Genomic DNA, 10,017 nt, shown 5'->3' on the forward strand with positions numbered 1-10,017 from the left:
GTGCTTCTTTTTAAAATTATAAGCTTTCCCCAGAAGAAAAAGCACATCTACATTCAGACCCAGTCAGGGAGGAGACTTTTCAGAGCCTGCTTCTCCCCATGACCATCTGTCAGCAAGTCTTGTCGTTCGACCTACCTCCAGAGAGAACCCCGAAAGCTCCACTTCTCTCCATGTCCACTGCTGCGTCACAGCTCACGTGTGCCTGCCAAGAACTTCCCAGCTGGTCTCTCCGCTCCCACTTCGGCCTGCCTCTGCTCTCTGCTCCACTAAGCACTCAAGGTGGTCCCTGAAAGATGCAAATCCCATCACGTCACATCCCAGCCTAAAGTTAAGAATTGCCTGTATCCATTTCCTTGGGCTGCTGTAACAAATTACCATAAACATGGTGGCTTATGATAAAAATGCCCTGTCCCACAGTTCTGGGGAACACAAGTCCAAATCAGTATCATTGGGTTGAAATTAGTGTGTTGGCAGGGCCACGCTCCCTCTGGAGGCTCTAGAAGACAATCTGTTCCTTGCCTCTTCCAGCTTTTCGGGGCTGCTGGCTTTCCTCAGCTTGTGGCCGCATCACCCCAATCTCCCCCTGCCCGGTCACACTGCCTTCTCTTCTTCTGTGACAATGTTCCCTCTGGCTCTTTCTTCACAGGGATACATGTGGTGGCACTCAGGGCCCACCCAGATAATCCTGGATTAATCTCCCCACCGAAAGATCGTTAACTTCATCACACCTGCAAAGTCTGTTTTTGTCCTATCAGATGACATTTACAGATTCTAGGCACGAGGGTGCGGATATCTGCGGGAGGATCACTGCCCTTTTGCTAAAATCCAAACTCTTTACCGTGGCTCTGCGGTCCCTTGTGATCTGGCCCCTACCCACCTATCAGACCCCATCCTGTTCCATATTCCCCCTCTCCCAGCGCACCCCTCTGTCTCCTTTTAGATTTTCAGGTAAGCGTGTCCCTGCCAAAGGGCCTTGGCTCTCGCAGTTCCTTTTGCTTGGAAAGCTACTACTCTTGGCCTCATCTGATGGATGAATCAATGTCTTCTTCCCAAGAACTCAGGAAAAGTAGATAAACAGCAACATGAGGAGAGACAAACGTTGCCTACCTCCCAATGTTGCCTGGTTAAAGATGCTCCCACCTAGTCTTCCTTCAGGGTCCAAATGCCCCAAAACATCCACAGCCCTTGGTTACCTGTAGACTCCGTCTGGAACGGAGTCACTTTGGACAGCAAGGTCAGAACTGGGATAGGGATAACGCCAGGGGCACCAGCCCAGTCTCCATGTTCTGGGAGAAAATAAGACCGTCCAAGATATAGAAAACTTTTTTGATTTCCTTTTTATGACGCATCTTCTTTTAGTGGTCAATAAACGCTCGCTGCTGATTTTGTGGGAATTCTGCAAAGGCCACAGCTAATGGCAGCATCCTGCTCTGGAGACGAGAGGCTTGCCCGTGGTAAAATGACCTTTAATTTTCTCCTGACTCTGAGAAACAGATCTCTCATTAAATGGAATTTCTAGTGTGCTATTATGATGAAAATGTAAATAGCTTTTCCTTGCCCCAAAAAGGAGTTTTGTGTAGTTATACAAATCAACAGCAATCAGTATATTACAGATTGTGGGTGGTCTCAAGGTATCAACTCACCTTGTTCTAATTTGCCTGGGTCTTTCTCCATTAGCAGGGTCAATCCTGCAGCCCGGGAAACCCCTTAGTCCCAGATAAACCAGGACAAACCAGTCGCCCTAGTGGTAGCTGAAGGCCTATCCCTAATACTTGAGGAACCCAGGAGAAAAGGGTACAGGCAGAGGCCTATATACGGTATGTCCAAATATATAGAATTTATAAATCAAGCTGACACGCTGCTCAATAAAAATACGGTCCATCTTCCTGCCGTGACAAATGTCTTTAAAACTACCTGGAAGGCTAGGTTTGAATTCCAAGCTCTTGGATTTTCCTGTGACTTCTGTTTCCACCTTCTTTATCCACCCCGAGAGCTGTCCCACACTCTAAGGCATCTTGCTTACACATACGCAGATTCTCAAACATCATTCACGTGCCGTGAAGAGCCACCTCTTGGTTCGCCATCAGGCTTACTGGTAAACTGTGCCAAGGTCCATCCTCGGAGGAGAATGGTCCCAGAGAAGAGGACCGCTCTGCTCTGGAAGTGGCATCAGAGTCTTTCAAGCAGGAAATTCTGGGGTCTAAGGAACCTAAGCCTGGCCTGGAAGGAGTGGGTGACCAGAGGGCCTGGGTGGGGTCCCCAGGACAGGAGCCACTCTTGCCCTTGGGACTCATCCGTCCCTGGAGGTCCCTTGAAATTGAAACCACAGAATACTTTCCAATGTCCAAACACACCAGGTCCTCTCGGGCAGAGGTCAGAGTTGACCAACCCCGGGAAATAAAGTTTACACAAAACCTTCTGGATGCCCTTAGACGATTCCTAGAAAGAAGGAACTAAGGTCCTCTGTACAGGAAACAAAATTATAGTGTGATGAGGGGGAAAAAGTCATGAGGCAAAAAGGAAGTTCTTAGAGAAAGGCTCTCTTGCCTGCAGATAGATAAGAAAAGTATCGGTGACAGAGAGGACACTGGGAACTTGCCAAGCTCTTCCTGCGGCGTCCACGCTAATCCAGGTTTCTGCTTTCCTTCGCGGGATTTACTTCGATGGGTGATGCAGACTGCAGTTGAAGTCTCAGTGTATTGAAAGCAACGCGCTCTGGAAATGACTCTGCTGCTTCTGCAGCCTTGTTCCTGAGTGTGGTGAGTGCCAGGCCACCGCTATTACATAAATAACAGCACAGAGGTGATTTGACATGAGGTGGTGAGACAGACCATGAAGGTAGAAGGCACTGCTGTGGTGCTTAAAGGACAGTGTCAAACAAGTTGGGCTCAGATAATTCCATTTACTCGCAATGAGACCTCAGGTGGGTAACTTTGCTTATTTGAGCCTTGGTTTTGCTTCTTCAGCAAAAGAGGCATCCAAATAGCACCTACCATATGTGATCGGTACAAAGATGAAATTAGACACAGCATATAAAGAACTCAACCAGTGGCTGTAACACAACCAGCGGCTGTAACACACTGTTACAAAATATCACCTGCTGGCACTAAGAGGAGTGCTGGTGATAGCTGCAGTGCTGCAGTACTCGTTGTCAAGAAGAGACAGTACCATTATAATTATATGGGATTTAGGCAGACTAGTTGGATTCTAAGTCTCACTGTTTGTGAATCTGGAAAAGAAGGAGCCGTCTTTTTTTCACTGAAGTATAGTTCATTTAAAATGCTGTGTTAGTTTCAGGCATACAGCAAAGTGATTCAGTTTATATATACACATGTTTATATCTATATGTATTAGTGATTCGGTTATATATATAATAACTGAATATATATATAAAAGAATATATTCGTTTTCTGATTCTTTTGCATTATAGGTTATTACAAGATATTACATATAGTTCCCTGTGCTACACGGTAGGTCCTTGTCGTTTATCTCTTTCATGTACAGTAGTGTGTATCTGTTAATCTCAGACTCCAAATTTATCCCTCTCTAATGATGGAGCCATCTTTCATGATAATGAGACGTCGGGTAAAAGAATCCCTTTGGGGAAGGGATGATGGATGAACTAAGCCTGTGGTAACTGCAGACACCGAACAGAAAGGACAGGGAGACACGAGGAATCATGACTCACTCATGCCTCCATTGAGAATATGCCCCTGTGAGCACAGAGTCAGCTCAGACCACGTGGGGGACACCAAGAGAAGCTGCTGGGCACGCTCACCATCATAGTCACAATTGTACAGACTCAAGCTGAGTCATCATAGCAGTTCAGTCCCATCTCGAGTGATAGAAGGCTGACCACTCACTGGCAAGCCTGAATCACCACACTGCTACAACTATCGCCATCCCTGGCCAAACTTAGGTACTACTCAATGTGTAGATGAATCACTTCTAAATTAAGCATGAAGATTTCCAAATTAGCTCACAGTCATCTAACATCTGGACAGGGGATATTTATTACTGAATTGGACGAGGGGACATAAGGAGAGAGAAAAAATAGAAAGAAGGCTATGTTCTCTAAGAAAACTATTTTCTTTTGAAATATAGGACCTATTTATGCAAAAATGACTGACTCATTCTCTTTTTCTGATCACCGAAAAGGAAAGCGAGTGCGTATAACGGAGTGCTTTACAACCAAATAAAGATGTCATGTGGGCAGTAGGTTCTTAACTCAGTTTGTATTACTCTAGCTACACTTAAAATGCACGTATGAGCATAACACTGAGTTATTTCTGGGGTGCACTGCCTAAGGTCTTTCTACTCTTACATGTAGCTTCCCTCAAAGCGTTCTCATGCCTTCTGGGAGGCAGGAACACAGCTCACACCAAGATGCTCTCTGACCTGGTCACCCCAAGTTCTTGCTCTTGTTCCCGTGGGCTGCCAGCCTCATTGCAGACCACCTGGCTCTTTGGAGGTAAGCTAGGAAGGTCCAGAGGCTCTCTTTGCTTTGAGTTCTCTGTGCCTTTGTTACAGGTTTCCCAGTTCCTGGGCACAGGGAGGAAAAAAGCATCTATGGTTATCACCATGAGCTCTGGGAGCAGACAGAACAAGGTTCAATCCTGGCTCTGTCACTTCACTCTGTGCAACTACAGACAAGTTGCTAATCCTCTTTGAGCCTCAGCTTCCTCATCTGTGAAATGGGGATAGTTAGAGTCCCTAACTCAGAGTTATTGGGAGGATTAAGTATGACCATCTTTGTAAAGGACTTCGCTCAGTACCTGGCCACATACCAAGAGTTTCATAAATGTGAGCTCTAATTCCTTCTAATGGAGGACTGTCTGGAGTCATTTATTTAGACACCCTGGAAGTTAAGCCACGGAAATCTGATATTTTAGGTAATAGAGAACTGTAATATCCAGCCAAACTGACCATCTTTCCCCTCAGGGCCCATGTTTTTCCTATCGCAATGATCCCCATTCATCACCTTTTGCTGTAATTGCTTGTTTAACATCTGTCTTCCCCAGGAGAGTAGATCCTGCGAATTTTTTTTATCACTGCTGCATGCCCCACACCCAGCAGAGCTTTCGGTACAGAAAGAGATGTGCAATGGTTGTTTGTCGAATGACTGAAAGACTGCAAAATCAATGGACCAATGGAATGAGACCACGTGACCAAATGAACCGCAGACCAAAAGACTGAATGACCCGCTGAGTGACTGAATGAATGAATGAATAGATGAATGACTGAAATTAATCATCTATACTCAATGGATGATCTGAAAATACTTCCTAGCATGATAAAACACAAGACGACTAAATACAGGATTTTAACTTGGACAAGTAGGATCTTGGGGGGGATATAAAATAGTTGGTTTTCAGTATCTCAAGGAGTCCAATTCTTCCTCCCCACTATCAGTGATGGGACGGGTGATAATACCCTACTGGAAAACATTACTCACTCCACACTCATGTGGCCCTCAAACTGCACATCCCTCCCCCACTCCATCATAACCCAGGATCTGCTTGACAGCGTCTAGCCTCGGCGTGTCTATCTGTGTCAGATGACATCATGGCCAAACGATGTTGTCTTGGGCTGTGAGAACAACTGGGAGAATCAAGAGGAAGCAGGCCCCAGATCTTTCAGTGCCTAATTTCTGAAAACGAAGAATCTTCCCTGAAATCGCCCACCCCTTCTTCTGGGTGAACTCATCCAGTCTTTCCAGAAAGGCAGCTCAGGGGCAAGGTCTTGCTGGACTCCATCGGGGGGATTTGGTGTCTTCATACCTTGTTCATCGGCCACAGGACACGCTCATCTTTCAGAAGCTCTGGAATTCTGCCCACAGACGTCTGGACGTTGTGCTGCATTCCCAGAGGGCCTCTCAGGACATACACAGTCAGCCAGAGAACATGCAAATTGTTTTTAAATGATAACCTGCCTCAGACTAACAGACTGAAAATGACCACTGGATGGTACTTTGACTATCCTATCCTCCTGAGAATCTGTGATTGTAACGAAATAACTGAAACACTTACTTAAGGCCATTTTCCTGCTGTGATGGAGGAAAGGACCCCCCACATCCAGGCTGAGCAAAACCTTAAGGGGCCCTGGGAAGATTTTAAGTGAATGAAGCATGATGACTACCTACCTGAAACTAAGCAAACAGTAACTGCATAATAATTAAATAATAATTACACAGCCACCAGGTATCAAACACCTTCTCCATGCCAGGCGCTAGACAGCATGCTTTCTAGACATCAGCACATTTAACCTGCGTGGCAGTACTATAAGATTGGTATTATTGTTTCCATTTTACAGATAGGTAAACTGAGGCTCCCAGTAGGTGCCCAAGCAGGGATTTGACCCGAATCTGTCTAATATCAAAGCTGGTGCGCCTACCCCTCTAGAGGCTGCACCACAGCCCACCTAGATAGGAGGCAAGGGTGACCGCCGACAAAGTGGAATAGAAGGGTGGGATGTAACTTAGGCAGGATAAAGTGGTACCTAAAATCTGGAGGGGAGAAGGAGAAGAACTGAACACAGGACCACAGTTTTCTAATAGATCAACCGTCATCACGTGAGAAAAGGAGAGCCCTCCAAAGAGATTCCAAAGGCTGGAAAGAACAGATGGGTGACATCCTGGAAGGCAGATGTCGGCCCAAGGTAACCAAGCCCCTCGTAACAGTGAGCGCTGTCCAAAACTGCTGGAACTCTCTGGTCAGAGAATGAGCTCTTGGACACGGAAAGCATTCAAGCACACAGCAGGAAACATCCTCGTGGGTGCCACAGAAGTGGGGACGGGGTACCCTGGAGGTCCTGTCCAACTCCCAGTCCCTCTGTTGGCTCTGGGGAAATGCTCACTAAGCATCTGACAATGTCACCCTTGCGTGCACCCGACCACCATCTGCCGCAGGCACGCAAGTAAAACAATCTGTGCAGAACCGGTCCATAGCAATAGTTTCATCTCTCTCAGGACAGAGGAAGCAATCATGGGGAACCATTATTCTGAACCTATTTGTGATAAACAAGGAAGAATTGGGTGGATGTTAGAAGGGACAGGAATCTTGGGAGAAGAAGGCAGCTACGGGTATTACTGTACTGTTTGCAATGGATTGGGTACATTCCCTTACTAAAGCTGGGTACCACCCTCTTGAAGTGGGGCTCATCATTTCCATCTTACAGCTAGAACAATCTAAGAGAGAAGTTCATTTGCCCACGCTGCATCGCTAATAATTGGTTCAAACTCAGATATGCCTGATTTCAAAACCATCCCTCTTTTCTCCAAAGTACATGCTGAACCCAGGGAGGGGAAGACTGAGCAGAGCCCTGAGAGCATCGTACAGAGGACAGGTAGGTTGTGAAGGGCAGAAAAGGAATGATAAGTCTGCAGCGTAGAATAAGACACAGGGAGCAGGTCAGAATGGGCTGCTCAGACAAGTTAATTTATAATCACTGAGGAAAGACAAGAAACACGAAATGGATCAAACCAGAAATCACCTCCTTCACAATTCAGTCTAATTTTGGCCTAGAGCCCAAGCTACAAAACTGGTTCCAAACTGCCAATAATGCAGGTTCAGAGACAGGACGTCAGGCATTTCAATCTGAACAAAACACACATGTGTCAACTTTGCCCTCAAAGGCAACATATAAAAGCACCGTCACCATTTTTTTCCAGAGTACAGAACGATTTCAACATCCCATGAGGAGATGTTACCTGGTAACACAGGTTCACAAGGCTTTGGAAAATTAAAATGCCAACATGGCAGACAGAATGGAAAACACGATGATGAGAAAGGATGTTAATGACTACTTTAACTATACTGATTTTTATCTCCTCTCTGTTCCTTAAGTTCTCCTGGGAAACCGGGGTACTACAAGGCTCCCCCCGACCTCTCACTCATTAGAGATTTCACGATGGGTCGAACAGGCCTGATTTTCCCCATTATCTGGGGTGTTAAAGTTATTCTCAAATAGATTTTATTCTAAACAGTTGCGATAATTAGCTTGTTGAGGGTTACCTACAACTGGACCACAGGTTTTAAGTGTGTGTTGTGGGCACAGAGGGCTGAAATGCTTTTTATGTCTACGCTAGGGATTCAGACCCTACACTGTAGGAATTAAATGTGATGAACTTAGCCTGACACATGGAGAACAGCCCAAGAAATGGTTGCTGTTGCTTTAGCTGTTGTTTTGTAGTTTTTATTCATACCATCTTTGGAGTTTGACACATGTGGGGCCAATTTCAGGCTCTGCCACCAGCTATGTGACCTCAGGAAAATTATGTAACGTCCCTAGGGCTCAGTTTGCTCTACTGTAAAAGGGGGACAAGACCACCACCTCAGGAAGGTGTTGGGAGGATGCAGTGAAATCGCTCAGGGACAGAGTCTGGCGGAGTTGTGCTGATGGGAACTCAGAAAGGGCACTTGGACCAATTATCCTGAGCACATCCCTCAAAGCTGGGAATTCCCCCTACCCCCAAGATCACAATCATTCTCAGGCTAGGAACTCAGAGCTGCACGTTTGCCCCTTAATCCCATTCAACCGCCTTTCTCCTTAGTGAGTCATATCAACACCCTGGGCCAGTGTGCCAGGCCACACACAAGCATCAATATTTTGCTACCTACCGCTTGGTTGTAAACTCCATGCAGGTCAGCAAATTCCAGTGATTCCAGTTTAGGAAGAGGGTCCAACTCAGCAAACTGCTCCAGGTTCCCCAGTGTCTCACGCGCAAGCCTCATCCTCAAATACTCAAGACGAGCACCCTGTTAGCTGGGGCCTGGCACGGGAATGCTTCACGTTTGGAAGGGCCATCGGGGCCCAGACCCAGCTGCTGCACACAGCCCCGCATTCACTCCTCAAGCCATTTTCAGAAACCAGGGGACCGAGGCACAAGGGAGTGAGAGACCTCAAGTCACCATCACTAGCCAAAGACACTCCACAGTCAGTCTTCTCCTCGAGACTCAAAAGCAGCCGGCAGATCTGCCCAAGAGAAGGCTGCCAAGTTTCTGTCTTGCCTTTCCTAGCATCTCTATCTGGTTTTCCTATTCTCATTAATCGCTAAGCCTCAGATTCTTTTAACTAACTCACATGCCAAGAGCCAAAAAGACAATGTGGGAGACCACAGGGCAGCCCGTATCTCCACAACCTAGGGAAGGGGTCCTCTCTAAAGCCCACTTTAGCTTCTGGGTCAGGGGGCTAGCTGGAAACACTCGAAGGGGTAACTGAAGGGGGTTTAACGAAAGGGCAAATCAACGAGGGAGAAAATAGCACCGTTCCATGAACCCACTTGGGAGAAGCAAGCATCCGGGGGCCAGCGACCACAGGAGGCAGGGACCACGCCCAGCCTGAAGGGGCAGAGGGAGAGAGCTGTCCCCAGGCTGACAGGAGCTGTGGTTGCAGGTGGAGTAACACGACCACCTCCAAAACCCAGGCCAATAGGGAAGAAGCGGGGAGATTTAAGACACCCACCTCTAATCTCGCACCGGGGCCTCCTGCGCTGGCTGAGCTGTGCATGAAGAACGCGGGTCGGCCTCCCAGGCCCAGAGCTGGAGGCGACAGGAAAAGGGGCTCTGGAGGGGTCACAGGGAACATCCAAAATGATCCCCAGCTGTCAGGAGTCCTATCTCTACACCATAGTCCAGGCTGAGCCCTTACCCCGAAGCCAGGCATCTCCTGAGTGATCCGTGTTGGGTGTGGATCCCAACTATTTCTGAGGCTTGAGCAGCTCACATAACACAGCAGAGCTTCATTTTCTCATTTGTAAATAGGATTAACAATAGCTACCACCTGGGGTGGTCTTAAGGCTTAACCACGTAAAACGGGGACGGGCACAGAAAAAACACCGAGCACCTGTTCACTTCCTTCCTACCACGCAGACACATGCGCGCGTGCGCACGCAAACGCACGTGCGCACATAAACGCATGCGCGCGCACGCACACAATATACGTGCGAGCACACAAACGTACGCATGCGCGTACACACACACACACACACACACACACACACACACACACACACACACA

General features: G+C 47.2%; 1 protein-coding gene across 1 annotated transcript in view; it reads right to left on the bottom strand.

Moving 5' to 3' along the window:
• Positions 1–215: 215 nt before the first annotated feature.
• SSUH2 (ssu-2 homolog) overlaps positions 216–10,017 on the bottom strand; it is a 151,815-nt gene continuing 142,013 nt past the window's right edge. Inside the window, exon 14 of the transcript XR_003796615.1 lies at positions 216–286. The gene's annotated coding sequence lies outside the window, so the exon portion shown is untranslated. The remainder of the gene's footprint in view (positions 287–10,017) is intronic.

This window comes from Monodon monoceros, unplaced genomic scaffold, assembly GCF_005190385.1.
Source record: "Monodon monoceros isolate NGI ecotype Baffin Bay Population unplaced genomic scaffold, NGI_Narwhal_1 Super_Scaffold_3, whole genome shotgun sequence".
NCBI classification, from domain to species: Eukaryota; Metazoa; Chordata; class Mammalia; order Artiodactyla; family Monodontidae; genus Monodon; species Monodon monoceros.